The sequence below is a fragment of the Rhamphochromis longiceps genome, linkage group LG15, assembly GCF_057381845.1.
Source record: "Rhamphochromis longiceps isolate RC_006_pf linkage group LG15, R_longiceps_female_GT1.1, whole genome shotgun sequence".
Lineage (NCBI taxonomy): Eukaryota > Metazoa > Chordata > Actinopteri > Cichliformes > Cichlidae > Rhamphochromis > Rhamphochromis longiceps.
The window spans coordinates 38,701,262-38,714,545 of NC_140571.1; the positions used below are offsets into that span (position 1 = coordinate 38,701,262).

The following is a 13,284-nucleotide window of genomic DNA, read 5'->3' on the forward strand; positions in this document are numbered from 1 at the left end:
ATACAGGGGTTGGATCTTGGCTATGATAGCAGAAAAAAAGTAAAGAAAAGAATAAAACAGTGGAAAAGGCTAAAAAAGGAGGAATGAACGACTGAAGGTTAGGCTGATGTTTCATAAGTTTATGGTATGAAATGTGTGACGCAATCTAATTCAGTTTTTTTTTTCAACCAAGGCTGCAACAGAAGGGGAGGCGATAAGAGAGAAAACAAAAAAATTCTCCTCCTTGCTTTTCATTTCATCAGTATTCCCTGTACGCACCTAACAAGCGCAAACCCGCATTTAGAGTTGTGAAATATTACCCATAACTTCATTTTTATGTCCCGTCGGGTTTTTGTAACATCCTGAAATGACGTTTACATCTTCTTACTAATATATACAGTTACAGTTGCATACAATTGCGAGAAAAAGTTGGTGTTGTATTGGTTTTAGGAGGATTTCTAAATCGATTATGTGTAAAACGGGGTGTGAGCATCATCTAAGTCACAATTACAAACAAACATAATCCGACAAAGCTAGTAATGCACAAATCAGTTGCTTGGCTACTTGTTCCGGCTTGTAGACTTGTCTTGTTGTGAGTAAGGGTCTACAAAGTCTGGTTCCCTCATCATGACAACTTTCACATTCCCTTAGAAGAGACATGAAGGCGATGCATGAAAGTGCAAAAATCTACATAGTGTTTTCTAGAGACTTTGTGTCTTGGTTATTAGTGTACAGTAAGACAAAGTATGTACAAACGGAATTCACAACTGCTCTCCGTCACAGCAGGTAGTCCTGCAAACATCCCAAAACTTTTTGATGAACAAGTTTCTAGGGAGGTTTTATCCCAGAAGTTTCCACATTGTTGTTTAAATCTCCCAGGCCGCTACAGAAAGCATTAATGAAGGTTGGAGTGTAACTGTTTGTGCGACACTAGCCAGACTGTGTGGCTTCGATGAAGTTAAGAGGTCCCGTGGGTTGACTTTTTCTTTCAACCAGTGTTGTTACAAAGAAGGAAAATAAAGACTGTCTGCGAGTGCAGAATAATGTTTGTGTTTAATGGTTGAATTAATGTATTTTACAGGAGGATTTCAAGGCATTGGGCACTCTTGATGAAACATTCATTAAAGCACTGAAACCAGAGCAATTGTGAACAAGAGAAAAGGGAATAGTCTGTTTCCGGAAGTCTCTGCAAGAATGCATGGTACAGATTGGTGCGTGGGACACTGGTGATATGTTTCGCTCTGTTTCTTGTATGCGTGCACAGTATAGAGAGAAACAAAGAAAGGCAACAATTTAGCAGGCAGGCAGTGGCCACCCAGAATTTGTTTGTCAGTATCAGTAAAAGATCTGTTTGTTCTTCCTCTTCCTTTCTGCCTGTGTCTAAAATGACCTTTACCCTCTTCTGCTAGTCCCCAACACTTACTGACTAGAATGATTGCCAAAAAAAGTATTTTGATAACATAAGATGTTTCATACGAGCCACATGTTTGTGTTCAGTTCCTGTGCTGAATGTCAGGTGTGTTTGTTTCTTTGTTATCTATGCTGCCCTCCTGGTCAGGTCTCTCTCAGTGAGATTTTTTTACCTGCATAAATAAAAGATATGCCTTAGTTGCCTGAATTATTTAACTCATAAAAATGCATTTTGGTATAGTTTCTTTGTTCTTTATGTTGTTGTTATTCAGCTCTTTTTTAGGATAAATGGATGTACAGACCTCCTCCTTTCTCTGCTGGTATTCTTGAGCAGAGGGCAGGCTTGGCACAAACAACAAATCAATAGGTGGTTGTTGACCACGTGGATGGCCCTCACGCCCCTCTCTTATTGGAGGCTTAAGAAGTTCCATGTTGTTTCCTCACCAATATCCCCCTTTGCTGTCCTTCAGTGACTCCACCACTTTCTTTCACGTCTTGGAAGATTTGTCTCTACCCAAGTTTCACTGTACTCCCCCTTTCACACTCCACACTGGCATTTCTATGCCTATTATCAGCCTTCTTTGTTAGTCTCTCTCTATTTTTCTCTCTTGTTCCAGAAAAATCCCTCCAGGGGAAAAAAAAATCACTGACATATGAGTTTATGGACACTGAATCCTTTGATCCCCTGAACCTGTGATCTGGTAATCAGGTGTGATTGGAGGATAAAGAAACAGAACACAAGCTAAGTGGTAGCAAGACAGATAAAGGAGAAAGAAGGAAAGACAAAATAGCTGGTGTGATAGAGTGGGATAAGAGGAAAGAGCTCGCCTCTAGTCTGGGGTGGATGGCTCCTGAGCAGTCCCATCCATTTCACATAATTTCTGTTCAAGTAGAGTGACTGTAGCCACCCAAGACATCTGGGCACAGCCATAATAAAACACTGGGTGATAGAGATGAAGACGGGTAAGCAGACAGGGAGTTAGTGTCTGGCTGATTGGTTTATTACTGGATAGGAATTTCAGATAAATGGATCTCATTTCGCGGCAATGAGTGGGGCAGGAGACTACACTGAAAGATCAGTCTTCTGGGAGGCTTTTACAACTGTAAGCATATGATTGCCCTGGTGATTAAACCTGCGGCCGTTGACTTCTTTCCTCCCATAGGCAATTTCATAATCTGTTTCTTAATAAGACAAAATTGTATTCTAGGCTTTACTAAGCTTATAAGCAGTGAAAAAAGCAAGATTTTATCTCAATAAAGTGAAATACAAAAACGTTCTCTACCGTTTCGTCTTATCTTGCAGCCAGATATCAACCACATACTGAAGCATTGTATAAAAAATGAGTGTACAAGCTGTTACTGTGGGAACAAAAAAGGCTTGGAGGAGTCCACTTGGAATTTTCACGGTGGACCCCCCCCCAAGTGGACACTTAACCTCAGGTAGTCTCTGGCACTTTTCGTTCCAAAAGCGTCTAATGACCCAAACTCTACTAAGATTCCTCCATAGCTAAACAGGGAATAAGAGGGGAGGACAAGGTCATTCCTGTGGAAACAGAATGAGGAGAGGACTTTTGGAGTGTCCCAGTTCATGCATAAAGACAAGCAACAGGATATGACCCGAACCACCAGCTTAATCCATATACATCAGCCACCAACCCAGGTGACTGCGGTCGTACAACACAGAGGTCGTGCTGCGGGCCCTGCAGGACTGGCAGAGTTGATAAGACCTGAAGTTTTGCATGCCTCACCAGTGTCGTGCTTAGACTTCCTGTGGCAAAAGTTGGATGGGAAGCCTCGCAGTGTGGCTAGTAGTATATTTACCACGGCAGGAGGATAGGCCTCATCTAAGACTGAGTAAAGCAAAGAGAAGACTTTCATGGTTCAAAATAAGTAATGCATCACAAGCAAGAGACATACCAATGCACAATCGTAGCAAATATTTTAACTTGAAAAACCTGGGACTTTATGAAAATTGTTAGAGCATTTCGGTTTGCAATTAAGGGAAAGGTGCACTTATTGGAAAAGTATAGAACAGGAGCACGAAGGCAACCAAAGTCTGTGAAAGAGGCTGTGCAGGACTTAATGATTAAAAAGCTTTTGTTCTGGAAGCAGCCCAGATCCTATTGGATTTAATGGCAACTGTTCATATTTACACAACATTGTGCTCTTTGGCCGTTGAAGGTTAACAGCACATCCAACATGTGTCGCTTTCACTTCTGCCCTTTAATGGATACACTCACATTTTCTGTCACATCCTTCCACATTTACTTTCATTTAAGCATCACATAACGGTGTAGATGGATTGGTCACCGAGTTGTCACATTTTAAGGCATAGCATATTTGTTTTTCCTCAGTAGCAGGTATATTTTACTCGCCACTCATGCATTCTACAGAAGGCTGCTTTACAGAGGGAAATGATACTGAATGAAATTGATGCTGAGGGCCTCAGAGCTCTTTCTTGACAGCCAGATTATCTGCATTCTACCCATGACCTCCTGACATTGTCATCTTCTAAGTGACGTATTTACCCAACATTCCAGCTGCTCTCACAGTAAGCGGCACATCCTTTTTTTCACATCCCAAAGTGACATTAAGTGATTACTAAGCACTCATCTTACTGGTCCTCTGCTCATTTCAAACCACTACATGTTCGTAATTGTTCTTCTGCTCACCAAAGGTGTCCCCAAACCAGTGATTTATGACTTGATTGCACTAAGCTAATGGGCCACTAAGACAATAAACCTCACTCCCATACTCATGTGCTGAATGTTTGTGAGGGACCAAGCAACCAAAGCAAAGAGGACACAGGCAAAAAAGTATCTTCAAAAAGGGTTTTCTTTATTTTAACCCTCAAAAAGTCCAAAATTAACAAAATTCAAAAACATACTTAGCAGGCCCATAAAAGAGGTCAACTAAATATAACTCTACAAAAAGGAATTTACAGAAACTTAAACAAAACAAAGTGAGACACAACTTAACTTACAAACTGACCTAAATCACCTTGTTGTTGAATTGTGCTATACAAATAAATTTGCCTTGCCTTGCCTAATTACAAAGACACATGAGGGTAGCTTTTATAATGATTTGGCCAAACCATTTACACACAATAGGGGGGAAAACGAAAACACACACTAATATTAACTAAGCACAGAATAACCTAACTAAACCTAAAACACCCCTGCTCCCAGTAAGCCCATGGTTGGTCCTGCTCAGTCCTCAGCCACGCCTTTTGCCCAGACAGGAAACAGCCACCGCCCAAACCCAGGTAACTCAAAGAAAGAGAAACATAATTAATATAACAAAACATTTTAGAAAAACCACACAATGTTACTATGTGCACGCCTCATAATACCAGTGTTAGGTTTAACCAAATGATTAATGAAAAAAACTGCAAAGCAAACTAATAAAGTAAAAAATGGACTAATTTACCCCTGTGTGGCTGATGCCATCACAGTGTTATGGTTGAGTCATGTATGTTGAAAATTTACCGGCTGTCCATTATGGTTATTATGGTTTGTTGGAAATGGGAAACATGATTCACCATTTCCATGCACCATTTTCAAAAATCATCATCATCATCGTCATGGAATGATTGAATTAATTAATTAATCCTGACTTGTGATAAAGAATATAAATTCACCTCTCTGGAAAATCACTGCCGTATGAAGACATACATCAGTGCCATAACAATTTGTGTAATACACAACTCTCATTCCCAGGTAGCAAACATTTTGAGTTTTACTTTACGAAGTTCAGTTATCAAGGTGACAGCCTACAAAATTTTCAAAATAGCATAAAAGCCAGGCAAAAAAAAAAAAAAGAATTGCCCTAGCCAGTGACTGGCCCATCACCGACAGCCCATGCAGTCGTCCAGCACTTCTTAGTGTCGGTCTTTGCTTTGAAGTTTTGGTATTTGTTTGGGTTTGATTCATTGCTTTGGCAGGAATGGTGCAACGCTGCAGCTCAGCCCTCTCCATCTGTTGTTGTTTTGGCCCAGAGTTGCTTGGCCAGCTTAAAGAACCTTTGTTTCACATGTCAGGAGCACCATGTCTTGATTCCCCTCACACACACCAGCCCTGAACCTACAAATATCTGTCTAAAGGAGCAGCCTTTCCACGTATCCAACCAAATCCACAATGACTAGGTTCACCAATGACAATACATATTTTAAGGCCACAGAGTAGGTACTACTGAAGAATGATGGCAAGGTTATCTGACCTTACAAGGGAAAATGAGCATTCTCAGTCATCACAGACGCTCTTTAAATAGTTTACAAATACTGATTATGACTAAAACATGATTACTAAACTTATCAAGTGTATTATACAGTGTTCCTCAAGTGGTCAGTTAAAAAAAAAAAACAAAGTGAAAAAAATGAGTTGAGAAAATTTCCTTTAATGTGTGTAACCAGGCATCTTTGCCTGTGTTTCTAACGAATAAAACTACGAGATAGCATCACAACATTCCTTAGAACTGAAAACTACTTTTAACAGTTAAACAAGGCTAGTCTGGAATGTGCAAGTCTTACAAAGCAGCACTGCCGACCTGATGTAGTAAACTGACGTCAAGGTTCAGCGTGCCCACTACACCTCCACACACGGTCCTTCCTTCCCATATATGCACACAAACTAAACTAAACCTGACTGGTTGACGTCTCTCTACGGAGAGGCACTTCCTTTAATGGCCCGGGTCCCATCTCCTGTCTCCCCTGGAGTTCGCCTGTCTTACCCAGACTCTTCAGGAGCCTGACAGGACAGAAAGGAGGAGGTGGGGTTGCGGGGGTGGGGGGTGTTTTGTGGGTTGTTTGATAAACTTCCACTTGCTGAGGAAGGTAAACACAATTTTGCCTTTTTCATGTTTTTTTTTTTTTTACATTTTCACTCCACCTCTCTGCTTCGTAGGAAAGGGATCATTGGAGCGTCTATCACGGTGGTTCAGCACATCACCTGTATGACATCTTTTTATAGGCTGGACTCTGGTTTCCAGGATTTTAAAATTGCTGGTGAGGAAAAGATGACGCGTTAGCTTACATTGTTAAAATACAAAAATCAGCCGACACCCTGCTTAGATGGCATTCTTTATGTCTCTGCAACAATAATAAATGCATATATATATTTCATCTATGTTAAATTAGTGAAAATGTGTGATATCAGCTTTGATTTAACAAAAAATGTACAAAAGAAAAATTTGGGGCGGAGGTTGTCTTCTTAATTTTGAACTTCTGCTGAATTCAGTGCAACAATTTAAGCTGAAATCTTTAACTTTAGCACTTATTGTAAGTAGTTGTAAATGCAGTAAAAGTATTCTGCACTAAAACTGCATTTACCATGAGAGAAACTTGGTTTGGTGTTATTTAAAGACATCAAAAAACAACCCACAATGTTAAATGGACAAAAACGTCTCTACTTTGCCTGTAATGTGCAGGAAATGAGGCCCCAGTGCTAACAGTGTTAAACTGTTCAGCCTGATGGTAGAAATTGTTTCCTTTTCAGTGATACACTTTCCTTTACTTGACATTGTAAATTTCCTCTCCCTTTCTTATTTTGGCTTTTTTTTGTGAGTCAACCATAGCTGCTACCTGTGGTAGCTGCTGCATATTGTTCCACTTCTTGTCTTTCTTTGGCAAAAATGATGTCAACCTGGTGTTTAGCTCAGTGGTAATGATAGTTTTATAGTTTAGTCTAGGATGTGTTTGGGAGATGCACGCAAGCCGCCACCAACCTTTGTCCACTTACAATTTAGAAGCAATCGGCACAACTCACACTGCCAATTTAATGGGATATAGAGCCGCTGTAGGATTCAGTGACACTCTGTGACATTCTTAGGTTACAGTATTTCCTCTCTCCATACACAGCACACGGACAAATGAGTCAACAGTTTGCTTTTTAGCAGCGTCAATGAAAACTGTCTAAAACCAATTTGTTCTTTTTAACCCTTTAACTCCTGAAAACCTACGAGGAGTAATTCAAACTCTTTTTGTCAACTGAGTGTTTTCTGTCATATTTTAGGCCTGATTAAAAAGCCTGATTGTGCTCTGGATATTCACGGCCAGAAATTTGACCACACAAACCAACTTTGCAGTGCAGTAAGCAATGCTGTAAACATCTTTCTTATTTTAGTATTTTGCATTTCTGAATTTTTTCTTGTTCTGCAATCTTTTATCGCCCGTCTTTGAGTCGTTGGGTTATATTTTGGGAGATTTGGCTGCAAATGTTGCCCTCTGTAGCTCGATGTGCTAGCTGTGGAGAATATCAACAAGACTTCAGACATCTTTCTGGGAACTGAGTGTCTGTAGGAGGAGGGGGGTGTAGAGGTTGAGTGCTGGCTGTATAATAACCATTATTCAGCTGAGATGGCTATCCGGAGAGGGCTATCAGTGCTGGGGCCAGAGACACTGTGATTAGATTTCCCCCGTGTTGCTATTCTTCTTCTGTCCCTTGATCTTTCTGTGCCACTGTTCTCCTTTTGTATATTACTCAAACAGTTCAACAAGAATCTTACTGGTCATAGAACTGATGGCATGTCACAGAGAGATGTATTGAAGAGATGAGAGTTCAGGTTTCTTTCAAAGTTTAATTTGCTTTGGTCAGAAGCTGTGTCTTTGGAAATGTTCTATTATCAAAATTTACCAACTGTCAATTCCAGATGACAGAATTCAACAGCTGTTTTTCACATCCTTTACTCTGCGTGTTGTTCAAAACCCAATAAACAAATTGCTCTGTTGACCAAATGGACTTTACTCCATTTGTACCGCATCTGTATTTTATAAACACCCTCTCAGCACAGGCCCCTTGTTAATGTGAACAGTTGTGGCTGCAAAACAGGTGCAGAGCCAATGAAACTGCATTGTTGAGAGTCTGAGCAGCTGGGTCTGCCTATTAGTTAAAGATCTAATTTTTCAGACTCCAGTGTGTGGCTTTCAAAGAGTGCGCCAATGTTTTTCCATCCACATCCACTTTCATCCACTTCCGCTGTCTTTATTATCCCATTTCTTTGCGACTTCTTCGACACACACATGTCCCTTTCTCTCCCATTCTCTCGCTCCTCCCTTCCTTTCCTCTCACTCTGCCTTGCTCCCTCTGTGGTATCAATGCACGGGGCTGCTTAAAGCCTGTGTCTCTATGCTGTGGCGGTGGGTAATCAGTTAACCTCATTATGCTGCTGATGAAATTAAATCATTGCAGTAAGTGAAAATAATAATATGAGTAATAGGTGCGGGGTATGGTGGAACACCCCATGGCATTTGCTGCAGTCCCAGCCAGTCAAGATTTACCTCTCTCTTTCTCTCTCTCTCTCTCTTGCTGTAGCGAGCCATCGGTGGAAGATAACCGATGGCTCGGAGAAAAAAAGGGAGCTTTCAAACCACCGATGTTGACATCAGTTAAAAAGTCATATGTAATGTAATATGTCAGCATCCATATGCATATCAATATGCTGACCACCAGCCAGCTTTTGAGCTGCCAGGTGCCTGTTTGGTTTAGGTTTGGTTAAGGTCCTGAAAATTATAAATGTGTATTACACTGCATGGATAACACAGCTGTACTTTGCACTGCCTACAAAATGGCAGAGTGAGTTCTAAGGTTATACATTACCTTTTCAGCAAGACTGCTCATTTATCAGTCTATTATATGTTCCCTTTGCCCTAAAAATAGTGAAAGCCAAACCAAATGGCCATCAAATCACATTTCTGCGTCTAGTGCAGTTACCTGGTTCGGTATTTATTTATATATTTAGTTTAAGAGATGGTTTGGTAGCAGTGAGCAGTCAGTGGAAATGAGATTAGTCGGGGGACTTATGTGAGTCTAAAGGACAGACCTTTTGGAAGGCTGCAGTTAGCATGGTGGAAAGCAGAACGCAACAGCAGGCGTGAGTCTGCAGATTAACAGCCGGGCGGTGGCTAAGCTAACCAGAGGCTGATTAAAGGCTTTGCACCTGTCACTTGCATAATGATATTAAGTGGTGAAGCAAAATTAAAGACAATTATGGATAATGATGGCATTCAAAAAAAAAAAGCAAACCACAGACAGGCTACCTATCCCTGCCCAGCTCATTATGAGAGCCAAGCTGCACAAACCATATACATTGTCCTTTTATAACTATGGATTAAACTAATGAACACAAGCAGCAGAGGTGGGACCAAGTCATTGTTTTGCAAGTCTCAAGTAAGTCTCAAGTCTTTATCCTCAAGTCTCAAGTCAAGTCTCAAGTAATGTCAGGCAAGTCAGAGTCGAGTCTCAAGTCACTGGTGTAAAAGTCCGAGTCAAGTCACAAGTCTGAAACTTTGAATTTCAAGTCCTTTCGAGTCTTTAAAAAAAAAAAAAAACGAAAAAATAATGTTGCAGTTATATGCTAAATGTAAATATTAGACCATGTAATTTTAAAATCTGTGTTTTTCTCAACACATGACAAAATAGTGAACTTAGAAAATATACACAAATTGTGAAATTGCACCTCTTTAAAATGCAGCTCAATTAAACCTAGCTCCAAGAATAATTTTCACCGACAGTTCTGAGATAAGCTGCATGTTATTCTTGGATGCGGTTGTAGGACCGGCTTTAAAATCGCATGACAAAAATATCATACACATTTAAAAAAAACTGTATCACCAACATAGCCTGGACAACATTTGCTAGTTAGATGAAGTCAGCTATCTCATCTTAGCATATTTATATGCATATTTATAATCATACGGTTCTTGGAGTGAGTGCATACACTCATGAAGTTTAGTAACTTCAGGTCACTGCAACAAGCCCAGGTACAGTTTACCGACAGATGGGTGCAGGACCTTGAAACGCACCGTGTCGAACGAAAGACCATCGTACGTATCATAAGTTTACCAGTCTCACAAATCGTCGTCATAAATATACATTCCTTAACCGTTTATTAATAGGACCTTTGAGCTCAACGGTAATTAATTAGTAGTGGAAATAATTTCTGGTAGCATCACAGAAATGTAGCAGTGACAACAATATTGTATGCTGTAATCGTACTGGGCAATTAGTGATACAAAAAACCTGTTTTATCCGGTGAATAAAAGCATATGTTTTTGTCAATGTACCATAATAACAGAAGCGAAACGCAATATTGTGTCAGGACAATTCACTATTTATGCACAATAAATAAAGGAGCATAGCGCGACAATTTCTGTTCAGCGCCAGACTTGCTTGTAACCTATATCACCAATTATGTTATGAAAATGACGTATTAACTACTAAAAAACACTGACCTTCGTGTAAATGCTTGGAGCAGACTAACCTGTGAGCTGGAGTGTTCTGGGACGTTATATTTGATCTTTGAATGGCTGCAATCCAGGCCATCCGTCGCATCTTTGTTACTTCGGAAACATGGCTTGAACAATTTCTCTTCAACGACGTAATCCGATAACAACCGATCTCTTTACCCGTCGGCTTCCCGTGGCTGTCATGCGACCGGCTATTGCAGTTAATAATACAACGGCTTCTTGACATTTTTGTGTTTCTTTTTATCGCTGTATAACTGATTTTAATTGAAAGCCTGCGTGCGCTAGTACCGCTTGCCACGAGTTCCCAGAATCCTTTGCGGTTCTACCCGTGAATGACGTCACATTTTCAATCTCTATATAATATGCATGTTAAATTTTATATTTGGGGTAAAATATCAAGTCTTTTCAAGTAAACCGGTTCAAGTCCAATTCAAGTCCCAAGTCATTGGTGTAAAAGTCCAAGTCAAGTCACAAGTCTTAGAACATTTTTTCAAGTCAAGTCTAAAGTCATAAAATTAATGACTCGAGTCTGACTCGAGTCCAAGTCATGTGACTCGAGTCCACACCTCTGACAAGCAGCATGGAATGTTTGCACTGTAGTTCTTTCAGGCAAGCATTGTGCTGTCGTAAAGAAGATGCTTTGCAGTTGGAGCGATGGTTAAAGTACGTCTCCAGGAAATGATTGAGTTAATATAAAGTGTTCTGAAGTTGTGCTTGTGTAGTAAAAGACTGAATTTATATTTGAAAATTCTTGCCAAAATGCGGGGTGTAACAGCAAAGTGTGTCTCGTAGCACTCTGCGAGGCTGTAAGGTGATTACTGGCCTAACTGACAAAGGTTGCTTTCAGCAAAACAAGAAAAGAAAAAGAAGGAAAAAGAAAACAGCAACATTATCGTTGAATAATGCATGTGTGTTGATTCCATTTGGCTTGAGAAGATCTGTCATTTCAGACGGCATACGTCATAGAAGAGTAATTGCTGTGCCATTATGGAGGACTAGCCCTTTGGGAATTCTAGGATACTATCATCCCGTGTCATTGGTTTCCTTCTACCCTTCACAGTCAGGCTGGCTAACCCTAAAGTAACACTCCCTCGATGAGTGATCTATTTATTTTTGCATGGCCGCCTTTATCAACAGAGTCTGTAAGCTTCAGGGGAAAAGATGTTATCAGACTCTATTCCAGGGGAAGCGAGCAACCAAAATACAAGCCTTTTTTTTCTCCAGGAAAGGCTGCCGATGCTGTATCAGGTCAGAGCAGCTAGAACGATAGCACGATCTCTCAGAGAATCCGCTATCCCTGTTTCTTGTTTACTGCTGTTTTCTGTCCTCCCTCGCTTCTCTGTGCACATTCACTCTTGTCTAATAGTGCATGTTTTCAGTTTCATAAATGCTGTCTGTCTAGGTTTCATTCGACACTTTTCACACTGTAAAGACGTAGTTAACGCAATGTGCCGTAAAGATCCGGCAACGTCAAAGGCATCAGATGTAACACGCAGAGAGCAAGGTAGACCTGCTCTTTACAGATATCATTGTCCAAGAGGCAGAACAAGCTGGAGAAATGCTGAAGTGCAGCACATTTTATGGTATACATGGATCATTGACACACAGAAGATGCTGCATGTGAGAACACGTTCCTATGTCTTTGCTAAGTGATGTGGCTTGCTTTTTGAGCTCTAGAGATTATATGGGGTGATCATCAATAACTGATGGAGAGACTGTGAAAGCATGAAAGGATGTAAATGCCCGCATTTTTTTAAACCGATCACTGAAATATTTATTTTGCTTGACCGACGTCAGCCTTAGTTTAACCGGCTTTGATTTGGGACCCTCTAGTTCTTCTTTTTGTTTTTTCAGATTGTCTGAAGATTCAATATTTCATTTCTAAATGTGAATGCACATAAAACCACTACTCTACTCTCCATATCTCCCTACATAGTGTGTCATATAAATCCATAAAATAAGCGTATGTATTTCGGTTTCTTTTATGTGGCAATTTTACCAATTAAAGCTAAAACAATTCATTATGAAAGCTACGTGAATCAATAATATTCACTATCTTGAAATTCCTGCTGCCTTTTGATTTGAAATGCTTAACTGTGATGACTTAAAAATGTGACAGTAGTGGTTGTGAAAATGAAATATGCCTCGGTCCTGTTAAGGTTTTTAAGGGAGTCCCACCATGATATCACTTGCAAATGGAAAATAAATAATAGCTTTTTATGACTGTCCTTTAAAGGCAGATAGTCAGAGTCTGTGACTCAAGCTGCTCCCCTAATTTCCCTTGATTTAGTGCTCGCAAAATATCCGTGAGACCACCACAGTGTCTGCAAAGTGAACATGAGGTCATCGGCTTGCCGAATGAAAAGTGAGCTAAGTCAGTCAATCTTCTCCAATTTGGGATGTGGCTTTACTCTTCTGAATCATATTACAGCTTAGGGTACTTCCCCCTCAGCTCTCATCAAAAGAGAATTACTCACTACCCTGCTCGAGTCCGGGTAGAGGTCAGGGGATTTGACCCATGAGACTAATTGCCCTAAGAGAGCATGGAGCCTGCATCAGAACGACGATGACAATGAAGAACACTAGACTGTCATGTGTTTAAAGTGAAATAATTACTCAATGGTGCGTGATTATTAGCTGTAAGGATACCACAG

The 13,284-nt window shown here is 40.3% G+C and overlaps 1 protein-coding gene across 4 annotated transcripts in view; it reads left to right on the forward strand.

Annotated features, from left to right (window-relative positions):
- ptprsa (protein tyrosine phosphatase receptor type Sa) overlaps positions 1–13,284 on the forward strand; it is a 240,661-nt gene that overhangs the window by 131,013 nt on the left and 96,364 nt on the right. The gene's annotated exons all lie outside the window — the stretch shown is intronic.